This window comes from Megascapheus bottae, chromosome 25 (genome assembly GCF_031878675.1).
Source record: "Megascapheus bottae isolate mThoBot1 chromosome 25, mThoBot2.hap1, whole genome shotgun sequence".
NCBI classification, from domain to species: domain Eukaryota; kingdom Metazoa; phylum Chordata; class Mammalia; order Rodentia; family Geomyidae; genus Megascapheus; species Megascapheus bottae.
Window position 1 is genome coordinate 13,547,035 of NC_143533.1, and position 16,661 is coordinate 13,563,695.

The 16,661-nt window shown below is 43.9% G+C and overlaps 1 protein-coding gene across 1 annotated transcript in view; it reads left to right on the forward strand.

The window, feature by feature from the left end:
- Aldh1a2 (aldehyde dehydrogenase 1 family member A2) overlaps positions 1–16,661 on the forward strand; it is a 160,277-nt gene that overhangs the window by 12,939 nt on the left and 130,677 nt on the right. Inside the window, exon 2 of the mRNA XM_090358323.1 lies at positions 3,543–3,643. The gene's annotated coding sequence lies outside the window, so the exon portion shown is untranslated. The remainder of the gene's footprint in view (positions 1–3,542; positions 3,644–16,661) is intronic.

A 16,661-nucleotide genomic window follows, 5' to 3' on the forward strand; every position in this document is an offset into this window, starting at 1 on the left:
ATCATCTGGACTCATTGCAGAATCTGCTAGAAGCTGTTCTCAGAATACATCATAATGATTTGTCTCCTGTATGGGCTCCCAAGAATCAACAACGTGTCTTACTCCAGCTTGTGTTTCCCTAGCTTTTTAATTTTTTTTTTGCCAGTTGTGGGGCTTGAACTCAGGGCCTGAGCGCTGTCCTTGGACTTTACTCAAGGCTAGTGCTCTACCACTTGAGTCACAGCACCACTTCCAACTTTCTTCTATGTATGTAGTACCAAGGAATCGAACCTGGGTCTTCATGCATGCTAGGCAAGCACTCTACCACTAGACCAAACTCCTGCCTCACCCCCCCCCCCGGCTTTTTAGAAAAATTCCTGGAATAAAGTGCCTGCTCAATGATGTTTGCAGAGTGAACAAAGCTGAACCCCATTTTGCACAAATGCTAAAGCTGGGGATGCACAAACAGGTGAGGTGCTTTGATTGACATGATGAAGAGTGACATGATAATCGTGAAGGATATCATTTTCCACACAGATTGAGCATCCCTAATCCTAAAATCTTAACCTTGACGCCTTTTGTGTTGACATGAAATCCAGAAAATCCTACATCTGACCTCATGTAACATGTTATAATCAAAACATCTGTATGCTAAAGTTTGAAAGATGCTGTACAGCCCACTGGAGCCCTGCAGAGCTCATAGTGAGCAAAGCGGCAGACATCAGGCTGAGTCCTGTGGGGGAATTATTACCTCTTGGATGGATCTAGTGCAGTAAGTTAGGAGGGCTCAGACAAGAAGCCCTGACTGGAAGGCCTAAGCTTGTGATACAAACCTAGAGTTAGAACCAGCCAGAGAGGGAACAGTGTTGCCATATTGGTCCAGAACATGGAGTTGCTTAGGAACATCTCTGTTGGTCTCTTCCTATGCAGCCCCAGCAGAGCCAATTCCTTAAAAGCAGCCTCTTTCTGTCCAGATGGCTCCAGCAGCCTTGACAGAAGGTGTGTGTGTGTGTGTGTGTGTGTGTGTGTGTGTGTTAGAACATGCGGAGGTAGGTGGCATTCTCAGTCTGAGCCTCTTCTTTTTTTAGGCTTCTGTCCCTTTGTGACTCTTTCCCAGTTAAATTGTATGTTTTGATTTTCATAAGCATTTAACGTAAGAAGGACAGAACAGAGATTTCAGAAGGCTCTCCAGTGTGGGAAGCATTTAGATTCCCTAGGGTGGAAGCATCCCACGGTGACCCTCACTTCCAAACATCTGAGCAAACCGACTGATGGGTACTTGAAGCCTAGCAATCACATCCAAGCCCAGACCTACAGATGCAGGGCACTGACTCAGAAGAAATTGGACTTATCAGGTGACCAAGAGACTAGTAATACAACAGCTCAGCTCAGGCTTATTCAATGTCCCTTTTACTAGGTGGCTCAAACAAAAGAAGAGTAAGCCCTCTAAGGGTGGGGCTCTGGATAATTCACACAGGGGAGGCTCTAATCAAGGTGGCCCATTAGAATACCTGTGGTCCCACCCAGGCCAGCTGTGGATCTTTGCTTGAAAGTTGTTAGATATGTTGAGAGTCCTTCCAGGACCTTTTTAATGGGCTGCTCAGGTTGAGAATGCTGGGACTGGAAGAGCAATTATGTTTTACAGATAGTTTTGTGTATATCAACAGTAGTATATCTGTTAAGTAAGACCCAGTTACCTCCCACTTATACCACACTTCTGGGATAAATTTCTTAACCTTTTCACTCTTCATCATCTGTAAGATGTCACTAATGGTACCCACTTCAGAGGGTTGTTGTGAAAACTGAGGAATAGTATATGATGCCCTTAGTGTTTGGCCTAATAAGCCTTATCCTAGCAGATATTGATACCCATACATTTGGCATGATTCAAAGTAGAACCAGGAGCTGTTAGGTCAAGGGGACCAATGTGCTTGTTGCTTCTTCTCTAATGGAAGGTCTATTGGTTCTCCTCTTTAGAAATTCTTTTGCACTAGAAAGGGAAGGCATGTCCTTGCAAACTGGCTCAGGTTCACAGGTGCAGGATGATCTGGAAATTAGCTTTGGCTAAAAATAAAGCAGCTTGATTGTGTCTATTTCCAGTACTACAGCCAATCAGATAGCCAGAACATTTCCCCTTCTAATATAACTGAAGGTAAACAAACCCTGCACAGAACTTAAATGAATCCTAAAACCATGCAAACATATTTCAAATATATTTTTGAATAGAAAGATGTTGTACTATAAAGGTGCAAGTTTCTTTCTTTCTAGTCTAGGATTTAGTGTAGTTCCAGGATGAGTTTTGTTGTTGTTCTATAAAAGTCTCAAAGTTAGCCAGGTGGCTCATGCCTGTAATCCTACCTACTCAGGAGGCTGAGATCTGAGGGTCATGGTTCAAAACCAGCCTGGGCAGAAAAGTCTGTGAGACTTATCTCCAATAAATTACAAAAAAAGCTGGAAGTGTGGCCGGGAGTTTGGCCTAGTGGTTAAAGTGCTTGCCTAGCATGCATGAAGACCCGGGTTCGATTCCTCGGTACCACATACATAGAAAAGAGCCAGAAGTGGTGCTGAGGCTCAAGTGGTAGAGCTCTAGCCTTGAGAAAGTCCAAGGACAGTGCTCAGGCCCTGAGCTCAAGCCCAGGACTGGCAAAAAAAAAAAAAAAGCTGGAAGTGGCGCTATGACTCAAGCGATAAAGCACGAGCCTTGAGCAAAGGAAGCTCAGGAACAACATCTAGGCCCTGAGTTCAAGCCCAGGACTGGTAAAAAAAAAGTTTTAAACTTACATACATTATCAAAAGGCTAACAATGGTTAAAACAATCCCAGAACCATGTCAGGAACTGTCCTGCTATGTAGAACAACTTCTTACAAGTGATTACAAATTCAACTATGGTTTGTTTTTAGTTTTGTTTTTTGACTGTCATGGGACTTGGACTCTGGGCCTGGGTATTGTCTCTGTGCTCTTCAGTTCAAGGCCACTGCCCTACTCCTTGAGCCACAGCACCACTTCCTGTTTTCTGGTGATTAATTGGAGATAAGAGTCTCACTGACGTTTTAGTGCCTGGGCTGGCTTTGAACCACAATACTCAGATCTCAGTCTCCTGAGTAACTAGGATTACAGGAGCCACGGCACCTAGCAATAATAATTTTTTTTTATGAGAAGATAGCTTCAAGCGTGTAGACAGATGGTACAAATGGAGATGAGGTATTTACAATATATGATTGCAAAGGACTTTTAGAATATATAATAATTCAGAAGAGGTAATGAGAATAAAACAAATGACTTAGTCGCACGCAAATGCTATAAACAGGAGTTTTCCAAGAGAAGAAAGCTCATGACTCCAGAGTCATATGAATGACACCCATTTTCATTATTAACTAATAGCATGGTGTGCGTAGGTCCTCCAGAGTTCCCATGTGGAGATCTTACTTTCTCATTGCTGTGGTTTTGGGAGTGAGAGCCTGATGGATGGTGTTTTGTCAGAACAGTCATGAATGGATCATTGCTTTTCTCAGGGAATGAATAAGCCACTGTAAGAATTTTGACCCATTTTCCTTGTCTTGCAGGCATCTTCTGCTTTCTCTGAAGAATTGAAACCCTATGATCCTTCATCAGAAGCTGAGCAAATGCAAATGCCAAGGCCTGTGACTCCCTAGGCTCCAGAACTGTGAGTCAAAAGAAACCTCTTTTCTTTATAATGTACTCAGTCTCAGGTATTATATTATATACAGCGATGGGAAATGGAATAAGACAAGCCAAGGAATCACAAATTAACATTAGACTGTTGGTATCTATGTGTATGTTTTGTTATTTTCTTAACTGAACATAAGCTTTTTTCTTTTTCTTCTTATTCCTTTCCTTTTCCTTTTTGTTCTTTCTTCTCCTCATCCCCACTTCCCCACCACCTACCTCCTTGGCTGCTGTTCTGCTTCTTGAGCCATGCTTCCAGTTCAGCTTTTTGCAGGTTATTTTAGAGATGGGACTCTTGTGAACTTTTCTGCCTGGATTATCCTGGAATCACACTTCTCCATATCTCAGCTTTGTTCATAGCTGGATGTGAGCCACCAGTACCTGACTCTGAACTTCAACTTTTTATACCCTTCTGTGTGTATGATTTAGTTTACATGTGAACAACTATAGAGTAAATAAAACTGACAATTTCAAGTGAAGAAAAGTTGCATGGAGAATGAAAGGTGTTCTATAATGGAGAACTCAGGGCCAAACGCCCAGGTCCTGTATTCTGCCAAAGCCAAGGTTATGTCCCTTCCCAGGGCCAGTTCTATAGGTACATCTCTGTACACCCTGGCTTCTTTCTGATTCTGTGAGCTCTGGCATGAAAGAGAAGTGACCTGTCCCCTCTTCCTCTCCCTCTCCCCCTCTCTCTCCTCCTTTTTCTCCCTCTTTCTACCCCTCTCCCCTCTCTCTTTTTTCCTTTGTGTTAATGAGATTGCAAGCCTGGGTCAACTACTTTGTCCAAGGTTGCCCAGCCAAGTGAAGGTTCCCAGTCCACCCTTCAGTTCACATGTTGTAATGCAGCATTTTATTTTATCCTTCCCTGGGGAGCCACGAAGAAGAGAATATTAAAAGGCTACAGTAATTAGCCTCACATTGCAGCACTCTTGACTCTAGGTGAGCTTCTTCAAGCAGAGATAGGAATAATTGTATTCCGCTCTTTCTATAGGTCTGAGATTCTGGCTCAAAAGCAACAGAGAATTTCCCAAAGATACCACCAAGGTGTCCAGGGGAAGACTTAGGCTACTATGGTTTCCAAAAGCCTTTGAGCAGCAAATCTTCCTGGGTGGGGGGCGAGGGACAAAGCATTGGCTCTTTTCTTTGAAGGTAGATTTTGCAGGGAACATAGGATGATTTGGTAGAATTCAGGGTAGTGAAATTGCTTGTCCTCTTGAAAATTTTACCTTTCCATGATATAGATTATGGGATATGGAGTATGCAACTACACAGGCAAGACTTTTAGAGGAGTGATGAGAACTTCAAGTACACAACTGTGATGCTGCAGGGACTTGGGGTTTCAGCCAAAGTGAGATTCCTAGGTGCTGTGAAAGCAAGGCCCCCTTCGCTTATGGTCCTCTCCAAATGATCTGACAACTAGACTAAGCAGAGGTTTCCCTGTTCTGAAGGGCGCATTAGTGATGCCATCTTGAGTCTCTTGTTCCTGAACCTCTTAACCCCAGTCCAATTCTGAGCAAAATCTCAAATAACTTGAAATTGAGGATCAACCTTCAAAACAATACTAATTCCAGATAGTAACTCCAATAAATCTTAAGAACTGTGCAAAGCAGGGGAAGACTGGGAAACTGCACAGACCAGAGGAGACAATTAGATGCAATATGCCAACCCTGGAGGGAAGGAATGGAAGATGGTGGTATATATCTGGTCTTATGGAATTGATTTACCAGTATCATCATCTCCCTGTGGTTTCTTTAGTCAAAAAGGAAATTTAAAAAAAAATCTGTCCTGAGAACACCTGCGAGCATATGTAGTATGTTTACCCGGTGCCAAGGTGCCCAACGTTAAGTTTGTTATGCACTCAGATGTTCTCGTTCATTGTGACATATCTTCACGTCGTTATGAGTAAACAGTGTGTGCATGTTTAGAATGAGCTAGAAAGGGGGGTGCAGGAGTTCCAGGGGGAAGTTCTCAGTTAGGGATTCCTGCTAGTCTTAGACATAAGCCGTCAAAATAGAATGGTTGGGCCCTGCTGCTCAGTTTTCTGTCCATTTACTGCAGAGGTCTCAAATGCTCACAGGGCACCTTCCCCAGCTCCCACAGCTGGAGGGATTCAAACATCTTCACTGCACTGCTTGAAGAGACACAGGCCCTTTGGGGGTAGCCCCCGGGGTGTCAATGGCGCACTGGGGGCCTGGAAAGGTTTTTTCCCATGTATTTTTATTGTAATTAATAGAAGGGTTACATTATATTCACCAGATAGACTGGAAAGGTTTTTGCAAGGCATTTATTTAGAGTACAGACTGAATCCTTTCACTTTTCCCAAGGCCAGATGCCCAGTGCCAGCTCCAGAGCTGTGCACCCGTCAGCCTGTCTCCAGCTAGGTTAATGATCAGCCACACAACTGATGTTTTCTCCAGCCCAGAGGTCACTCCAATTATTAACCTGATCCTTTAATTCCTCTTTGTCACCCCATCTTCTTCCCTTTGAAGCCAGTTGTGAAATGCAGTCCCAAATATGACGTCACCACACAACTTCCTCCTGAGTGATGACCTTTGGGAAGGAGCCCAGCCAGCCTCATAGTTCCCTTTCACCATCAACAAGCTCCTGTGCACTACCTTCTGCCCCCAGCCCTGCCAGAGAGGTCCAGGCCCCAGTCACCTTCCCTGCCCAAACCTTCACAGCTCCCCACTGACTCCTGGGTTTCCCACCTGGGTTTTTTTCCTTGTGAGTATTACCATGAGTCTGTGTTGAGTTCTCTTGCTTGCATGCGCACACACACATGCTTGTGTATGTGTTTGTGTGTGTGTGTGTGTGTGAGAAAGAGAGAGAGAGAGAGAGAGAGAGAGAAGAGAGAGAGAGAGAGAGAGAAGAGAGAGGGAGAGAGGGAGAGGGAGAGGGAGAGGGAGACGGACAGTGAGACAGAGACAGAGAGACAGAGAGACAAAGATAAGAGATATATAGCAAGAGAGAGAGACAGAGAGAGGGCCATGCATTAGAACACAAAAGCAACCATCTGCAAGCCATAGCCAGATACCACAGAGGAAACCAGTGCAGCTGTCACTTTGTACTTGAACTTCAGCTTCCAGTACTGTGAGAAAAGAAATTCCTGTCATATAAACAACTAAGTCTGAGATCTTATTCTGGTAATGCTAGTAAACCAGGTATTGCCATCCGTACCTACTTTTATATAAAAACTGTATGAATGACAGTAAAGGGCCTTAGATGATTGGACAATCAGCCTTCCCTCTGATTGAACAACTCAAGGCAAATGGTAAAATTCAATAGGAGGATGGGCCGGGAGTTTGGCCTAGTGGTAGAGTGCTTGCCTAGCATGCACGAAGACCCGTGTTCGATTCCTTGGTACCATATACATAGCAAAAAGCTGGAAGTGGTGCTGAGGCTCAAGTGGTAGAGTGCTAGCCTTGAGAAAGTCCAAGGACAGTGCTCAGGTTCTGAGCCCAAGCCCAGGACTGGCAAAAAAAATGCAATAAGAGGAATTTACATTAGTCATAGACACATTCTGCAAATATAGGTGAGGTATTAGGATTGGGATTAGTCCTAATTATCTCAGGTTTAAGGAGAAAATTGAACAGATTTCTGTAGATGCCTGCTTAAAAGCAGAAGAATCCATTAAATATAAAATACCTCTGGGATATTTTCCAGCTTTCTGGGTCTCTATTAATTACTTAAGTTATGTCTTCAGCATTGGTGAAACGCAAGTGTACTTTGCATGGGGACAAATAACCAGGCCTTCCCATGGAGGCTAATCAGAGAAACCTAATTAATTAATAACAACCCAATTAATTAATTATCCAATTAGCTAATTTTAATTAAACACAATGCCTGCCCTCTGCAAGTTAATGGTCCAGTGAATAAGACAGACATGGAAACAGATGATTACAAAATAATGGGGGGAGAGATAGAAAATCTCCTGGGTGCTTGGAAGCAGTGTACTAGCTGAGTGAAACAAAAAGGCTTCCTACAGGTGGTGATGTTGAACAGGGTCTTCAAGTATGTATAAGAGTTTGGCAGGCTGGAAGGTGTGGGGGGGAGGGTAATGGGCACCAAGACATGTGAAAGGGTATCAATGTATGTGAATTAATGCACCTTCTATCTGGCAAATATCATGTAACCCTTTTACTAATTACAATAAAAAAAAGAGTTTGGCAGGCTGATATAGAATGAGTAAAAGAAAGGGCCTCCAGGATGAAACAAAAGCCATATAATGAGTGATTGTTGTCTTTAATGTACTCTGTTATCTCTCATCTCTTTTGCTGTCCCTTGGTTATCTCATATTGTTACAGTATTTGTCCTGGTTATCTGATATATTGTATATATGTGTATTTGGTTATTTGAAGACGGATAGGGAAGGGAGGAAAACAAGATGAGGGGCGGGGGTTGGGGGAGGGAAACGGGGACCAAGACATGAGAAAGGGTATCAATGTATGTGAATTAATGCACCTTCTATCTGGCGAATATAATGTAACCCTTCTATTAATTACAATAAAATATATATAAAAAAGAGTTTGGCATGCTGATAAAGGTGTCAGCAAGGGAAGGGTCCTATGCAAAGGCTCAGCAGCATGAGGGGGCATGGTTTTGGGGATCAGTTGAGGATTACAGAGGACAAGACACATGCAGGAAGGAGCAGAGCACCTGGATGATGAGCCTGGGAGGGTAGGTTAGTAGAGCCCCCGAGGAGAGGTCTAGGTGTCCAGTGAGTCATCTGTCAAGTCCCAAGGCAATTTCTGACAAGACCCTAAGCTTGGCAGCCTTTTCCTTGTGTTCTCTACTGCTCCTCTTCTCCAGCTTTCTAATTTTCTTCCAAGTTTTCAAGGTGAGCAAAGTTTGGGGTGCGAGGCTGGACAGATGGGGAGGGGTTGTAACACAGGGACTGGATGACCCTTATGAAGACTGGGCCTATGCCTAGTGACTGTCGAGCCAGAAGACTGATAAGATCTGGCTTCGGTTTTCCAATTATCATTGTACTTTGTAGGTGAAATGACTGGGGTGACTAGGGGAGCTGAGTGTTGGAACAGAATTACTGACTTCTTTGTGGAGGGAGGGGTGAGTACATGGTCAGTTGCCTGCAGGACAGTTGTGTGGCTTTTGATATGTGAGGGATGTGAGGGGACTGAAGCAATTGCAGAGGGAGGCATAGATGGCGGGAAGCCTGGGGAAACTGCTTGGGACAGTTCTTCCTGGTTCTGCTGCCCCAGTGAAGGCTCCTCTCCTTGCTTGGTGGAGGAGAGTAGGGGCAGCTGGGGCTGTGACTCTCTTTTGAGAAGCTTCCAGAGGTAGAGAATGGGCTGGGGTCTGAGGCTTGGTCACTTGAGTATCCCGCCTACACCTTCAGGCTTGATTGAAGGATCCCTGAATAACACTTCAGTGCTGGGGAAATTCTTCATTAGAGCTATGACTGCACAGCCAGTAGCCCAAGGCACCAAAGGTGGCATGTTAGAAACTTGTTACTGGGGGAAAAACAATCTATAAAATTCAGTTTATAAGAAGGAGAGGTTTGTTTTGGATCATGGTTTCAGATGTTTCTGCACTTGGTACCCTGAGCCTGTGGTGGCACAGTGAGTCATGAAAGTAGAGCTAGAGGAGGAAGCAGTTCATCTTACAGTGAGTGGGGAGCAAAAAACATAAAGACTGGATCAGGGTCCCAACATCCTTTCTAAGAGCATGATTTCCCCAATGACCTAACTTTCTCCTACTAGGCTCTATCTACTCAAGGGTCTGTCATTCCCAATAGTGCCAGAACCTAGCACCAAGCCTGTAGTATATGACCCTTTGGGGACCATCCAAACTCCACACCATAACAGAAAGCACCTCAGGGAGAGTCTTTGGAGCTCTTGGCCCAGCTTCTTTCCTCATGCAATGCCCTCTATGTCTGTTTTTTTTTTTTTGTGGTTTTGCTTGTCACTTCTGTTCTTACAACCAAGAACCTTGCAAGTGCAATGGTGAAAGATTTATTTTTCACCCTAGAATTTCACAGAGTACTACTTTCTAAAGAAAGCCAATTCTAATTAGAGCAATCTTCACTCAAGATTAGAGGCAGGGTGAGAGGAGGTCATGGAAGCTATTCATAATAGGATTGTATTTAGATAAGAGAAGAGTGGGTGTGGGGTGGAGTGGGAGGAGAGAACAAAGATAGGCAGCTGGCAAAAGATGAAACAAATTAAAATGTCTTAGATCAATTAGAATATCTCAAAGTAAAATTGACACATTATTTATATGACTTCTTTTTAAACTACTTTAGCATTTTAAAGAGATCTGCTATGTAAATTTTAATTCTCAGTAACTTTTTTGTCAGTTGTGGGGCTTGAACTAAATTTTAATTCTCTTTCTCTCTCTGTGTGTATATCACACACACACACACACACACACACACACACAGGGAGAGAGAGAGAGAGAGAGAGAGAGAGAGAGAGAGAGAGAGAGAGAGAGGAGAGCACAAGCTTAATTGGCCATTCTGGTTACATAGAAATGGTCTCCTGTGGACTGAGGAAAGTTGATCATACTTTGTGTGGCTCTTTGCACCCAAAAAACTTTCTAAAGTGAACAAGTCTGATTTTTATTGTCAGTTAGAAGCGTCAGTTCTCAGTAACACACATAGATAAATCACTGGACTGAGAATCATGGGCTTAAGCTGTAAAAATTCACTTCTACTCTGTTCAAGCAAGGACTTCAGAGCAAGTGATCTCAAAAGTTTCTTGCAGTCCTAAAATGTGGATTCTGCCTTCAACAATGAATAGCTTATTAGGACATTTTAAAAGTGCAAAAACAGTGAAAGTCTGGCCGGGAGTTTGGCCTAGTGGTAGAGTGCTTGCCTAGCATGCGTGAAGACCCAGGTTCAATTCCTTGGCACCACATAACTAGAAAAAGCTAGCCTTGAGAAAGCACAAGGACAGTGCTCAGGCCCTGAGTTCAAGCCCCAGGACTGGCAAAACAAACAAAACAAAAAAAAATAATTAAAGTTAAACAACATACATATCTATTATCTAGCTTGAATATATTATAATTTGCAATATTTGGTTCAGTTTTTTGCTTTTAGTTCAAAAAGTTACAATGCAATAAAATTGGACATCTTTATCTTATAATATACAGTCTTATAATTTTGAACATTTTTCATTGGATAAAATATACATAAAAAAAATATTAGTGTCTTCTTGATTTTTAGGAGCATAGTTTAGTAGCATTAATGTCCAGCTTGGGCAAAAAGACTTAACTCAACCTTTGGCTGAGAGTGGTATCACATGCCTGTCGTCCTCAGCAACAAGAGGGAGAAGGAGGAGGATCGCAGTTTAGGCCAGCCTTTGACAATGAGGTGCAGCTGGTTTTCAAAAATAACAACAGAAAACAAGACTGGAGGCATGGCTAGTGGCAGAATGCCTGTCTAGCCAGCATGAGACAGAGTTCAGTTGTCAGGACCACCAAAACCTAACAGCAATGAAAACATTCCCTAATATCTAAGTCAAATGTGCCCTACCTCATGAGGTCTGCTGAGTCTGTTCCTGAGTCAGTGTGAATGCAGTTTTAGCTTCTCTTTCCATACCTGGAGCTGGCTAAGCCTAACTACTCAGGAGGCTTCTAGCTAAATGATGGGCTCCTTTTCCTCCAGAGCTGTCTCTGTTCCCCCCCTCCCCCCCTCTAGTTCTCACACTGCTTTCTGACATGAAGGTCCTATGTGTGGCATATGCCACTTGGCATTAGTACCACTCTGCCTTAAAAGTGAGGGCAGGCTGGGAACATGCTGTTGGATGGATTTCCCCCAGGATGGGGAAGAACAGTTGACTTCCATTTATATTTGTGAAGCAAGACAGCTGGAATTGTTAGGCCTTTTGATTCCCAGGGCTCCCTTGGGGAGAGTGAAGGCCAGGGCAGAGAGGGACCTGTGAGGAAAAGATGGACAGGCAGAGACAGAGAATCCTGCTTGTCACTCAAGCAGGTGCTTTCATAGCTGGTCCATCTTTTCATCTTACTTTTTTTTTCTTCTAGTTACATGTAGTTTAATTATGTCTTTATAGAACATTGTATTCTCAAAAACATACGAGAAAAAATGTTCAAAGTAAGTGATGATACATTTAATTTTTTTATCCTACTTTTGGCTCAGCTGTTTTATCTTTTTATCTGGTCCTGAAAACATCTTCTTAGCTTGTAAGCCTCTCCCTTCCCCTCCCTCCTTCCCTTCCTGCCCCTCGCTCTTTCCTCCCCTCTTCCCTCTTCCCTCTTCTCCCCTCCCCACCTCACACTTCTGGGGCTAGAACTCACGGTCTGGGCACTATCTCTGAACCTTTTGTGCTCAAGGTTAGCACTCTGCCAATGGAGCCACAGCTCCACTTGTGGTCTTTTGAGGGGTTAATTGGAGATAAGAGGCTCAAGAGACTTTTCTGCCTAGGTCTGCTTGGTGCCACTAAGATCCTCAGAACTCAGCCTCCTGAGTAGCTAGGATTACAGGTGTGAGCCACCAGTGCCTGGCTCTAACAGGTACTTTTAATGTTCTTTAAAATATATATATATATATATATATATGTATATATGCCTAAGGATCCAAATTAGAAGTTGAAACTGATCAAAGGTTTGAAATTGTCAGAATCTCACCTTTTCATTGTCTATGTAGAAAAAGTTACAAAAGTTCCAGGGATCCTGTCACCACCTCTTAAAGTTTAAAACAAAAAGTTGAGTACACTCTTTCATATTCATATCATACCCAAAGGCTTTCTCCCGAGATAAAGTCATTAAGAAATAAGGCAGAAACTGCTCTGTGGAAAGAACTGGCCCTCATTTGATTAAGAAAATGTTATCTTTCCCCACAGCTCTGCTATTGTCAGAGAAGGATGAAGATAAGGAACTGGCAGGCCCCAGGCTCAGAGAATTCATGATCAAGATAAACAGGAGAACGGGCACTTAAGGAGGCTCCTTAGGACATCAGAGGGCCGGCTGGGCAATTACTCTTTTTGGTGTTTCACCATATCCCAGCTCCTTTTGGAAAATGAGCTTGGTTTTTTAGTGGGCTTCCTAGAGGCTCATTTTCTTGAGCCTCTTCCTTTCCATTTCGTTGTTAGGATCTTGTTATATAGGCTAGACTGGCCTCAAACCCAACATCATCCTGCTTCAACCTTCCCTGTACCACTGTACCCAACTGCCCTTCAACTGTTTTGCAAGCTGGCTGAATAGTTGGTGAAGCTATAGACAAAGCCAATAGATGGCCTACACTCTGAATCCCAGGAAAATCAACTCATCTTACTTGTTTATCACCATTAAGATAATGCCTTTTTTCACATCCAAAATTCTTCTTTGTTTCTTTCTTTTTGGGGGTGGGGGTGGGGGGAGGGTGTGTGCAGGTCCTGGGGCTTGAACTTAGGGGCCTGGTACTATTTCACTTAAGGCTACTGCTACAGTTTCACTTATGGCCTTTTGGTGGTTAATTTGAGATAAAGATCTCATGGACTTTTTTGCCTGGGCTGACTTTGAGCCACAATCCTCAGGTGTCAGTGTCCTAAGCAGCTAGTATTACAGGCCTGAGCCACCAGCTTCAGAATCCCCATTTCTAATAATAACTGGTGCGACTTGATAGTGTATAATTCTTCCTCCACACTCTGTTTCTACATGCTTCTTTTGCCAAAACCCAGGCCAAGGAACTGCTCTAGGCCTTGGTGTTGACTCACCTGGCTATTGGCAGGTTGGGAGCTCAGAAGCTGAAGTTGGGTCATTGTCTTTCCTATGGCTGATGTAACCATTGGGCTGGGGTATGAGCACATGTGGAGGGAAGGTCCTGTTGAAGGGCCCGGAGATGGCGAGGAATCCTGGAGATCCTAGCCCATGCCTGATCCTACAGATTTGCCATGCTTCCCACCCAGCCCCTCTCTAACCTCACCTGCAAACCCCCCCCCCCCCGAAACTACTCCTTCCCCTTGCTACAGGTAGTCCCTGGCCGAGCCCTCCAGGCGAAGCCAGTTCTCCCCAGGTTGTAGGCAAGTCAGAACAATTGAGGAGGGAAGGGGTGTGCACTGTCATTGTGGGGGGCATAGTCAGATCATGGTGGGACCTGGGATTCTTGGCCAAGTGAGAGTGTTGGCTGGAAGTCAAGCACCTATCTTGCACTCCTATTTTACTTCCAGCTGCTGCAGCTGGGGGCCTAAAGGTCTTGACTTCCTAGTAGAGCATCCTTGGGGGAATGGAAATGTCCTCCCTCCCCTAGTCTCTTCCTGTCAGTCCTTCTGTGGGTTTTTTACCTCTCAGTCACATGGCCCATTGCAGAGTCTCCAAATGAGACAGAGTTGCTAACTAATTCTGACTGTCTTCCCTTCTGCTGTGTCAGCTGATTGGAATTCCTCACCTCTCTTACATTCTTCTTTTAGCCCCAACAGGCTAGGCACAGGTTAAAGAATGCTTTTTGAAGGAAGGCTAGATTCCAGACATCCTTTCCTGTAGGTATTACAAGGCTTAGAATTGGGCTTTGCCTGCCAACATGGGTAGTTCCCATACCAAGACTCAGTTTCCCCACCCTTCATCTAAAGGAGAAAATAGAGATGATTGCAAAGTTGCATCCAGTCTCAACCTCCAATGACTCAGGGTTTTAAAGACCTACTTACTCACTTTCTGAAAACATTAAGCCCCTATCGCAGAGCCCTTTCCTGCCTGTGCACTGATGTCACAAAATGGCATTTTAATCACCTTGGCCTTGACATATTTGGAGCATTATTTTTTATCCTACTGAACCTTCATAACTAATGCAGAGAAACATACTGTTGACATAGATTATAAATTATACATTTTAACTAGGCGCTTCCCTTCCTCCCTCTGTGTCCATCATTCACGTTTGCCTCTCTTTGTGCCTCTCACATGCATATGTGTTTGCCCAAGGTTCAAACAATGAAGGGGACTTCTGAAATCCCAGTTTTGCTTCTGGAAATGGGCTGGCACTCTGTTTACTGCTTCAGAAGACTGGGAAGGAGAGCCGGGCTTGATTCCCATGACCCTCCATTTTCTGGGTGGAAAATCTCTTGGGAGATGATTCCTCCAGCATTTACTTACTAGATAATCTTTAGGAAAGCACCTTGACTTTACTGTGCCTCAGTTTCCTCTGTGCAAAATGGAGATCATAACTGTGGACCACACAAAGTTGTAAAGGCTTTCTGCTTCATGAAGAGTAAAGTAGGGGGCTGGGAGTTTGGCCTAGTGGTAGAGTGCTTGCCTAGCATGCACGAAGACTCGGGTTCAATTCCTGAGTACCACATACACAGAAAAAAAAAGCCAGAAGTGGTGCTGAGGCTCAAGTGGTAGAGCTCTAGCCTTGAGAAAGTCCAAGGACAGTGCTCAGGCCCTGAGCTCAAGCCCAGGACTGGCAAAAAAAAAAAAAAAAGAGTAATCCAAAAGTCAGATTCCCGGGTCCCAGCTCATAACTACTAAATCAGCCTCTCTGGGGCTAAGACCCAGGATGGGTATTTTTAACAGTTCCTCCCAGTGGTGATTTTTAAACGAATTACGGTTCAGGCTCCACACACTGGGGCTTGTTTTCCAGCTAAGACATCATTTCATGTGCATTAATTCATTTGATGTCACCATGATTCCAAGAGGGAAGTAAGGCTGCCTCCCTTCCCTTTTCTATATAGGAAACTGTTGAGTGGGTGGGGGAGAGGCATTAAGAGCATCGTCCCAGGCCACATATTGTCCCCAAATGCCACCACCCAGCAGCAATCCTTTTCCATTTTCTCTCTTGTGGCTGAATCTTCCTGCAGGAAGGGATGTGAATGTGAATGCCCACCATAAAATTCAGCTTGACTTCTTTTCATTTCTTCTTTCTATTTAGTGAGTGAGTTTCCTTTCTCCTGCCTGGCAGATAGCCATCATATCCCTTTATAAATGTTTTTATCTGCTGCCTCTTTTATCTTATCAGACTCACAGTATGTCTTCTTCTTTCTGCTCCTAAAGATAATTTCTCCTTGCTATATGTCATAAGTGTCATCTCAGTCAGAGCTCAAAATAACAAATAGATTTGTTTCCAGCATGGAAAGAAAGCTTGCAGAGCTCCGTTTAGAGCTTCACCTTTTGCTCCCGCCAGGTCCATTAAGGGGAACTGCCTGCACACTTGGAGAGCTTATGACCACCTCTGTCCCTGATAGTGTGATTTATGAGTATATCAGTAAAATGAACAAATACAAATAAATGGGGAGAGTGTGGGTGCCGCACAGTGGACAGGCTCAGAGCTATTCCCCTAGGCTTAGCTATAAACATTCTCTTATAGGTGAGGGGTACAAAGGTGCCAGATTAGGGTGGGGTAACAGTCACACTGTCTGCACAACCAGTAGTTGGAAAGTGAATGGGCTGCTCTGAAATAAAAGGTGCCCATGGATATTGTGTATTATACATTGCATTTATATTTTCTATACAGTTTTTTTGACATCTAGAAAGAAAGATCTTGCTAGTTGAAGAAAGAAAAAACAACAACAACAACAACAAAAACAGGGCCAGCCAATTCTTAGAAACTAGTCAACCCAGAGCACATCTCCTCTAGTTAATCCAGGTACCAGGCGGGCCTTACTCCTTTGCCTGAATCATGACAGGGCCAGATGCCTTGTGACAGAGCCCTGCTCTTAGAGTTCTGAGTCAACTGTTGGAATTATTCAAACTAACCAGCCTAAAGTACCCTGGCCCCCTTGCCTTTCTTTTTGGAAACCCTAACACAACACCTATGCCACTTTTTTACCCACTTATGACCCTCCTACCTCAAGGACCTGTGGGGGTATTTTACTTTGTTTCTGAGCCTCTCCTGTTTCATATTTGACTGCAAGGACTTGTCCCTGGGATGAGCCACCTATAAAATGGAAATAATGTCCTCCATCTAGGAAAGGCCTGGGAGTCTCAGGAAGACAGCTATTTCTTCATGGCAGCCACCTAAGAGGTTACAGCAAAGTGTACCTGTGTGTTTAACACTCTCTCTCCACACCCACAGGGACTTCCAGAGAGGAAAGGCTGCTCCTGTCTTGCCA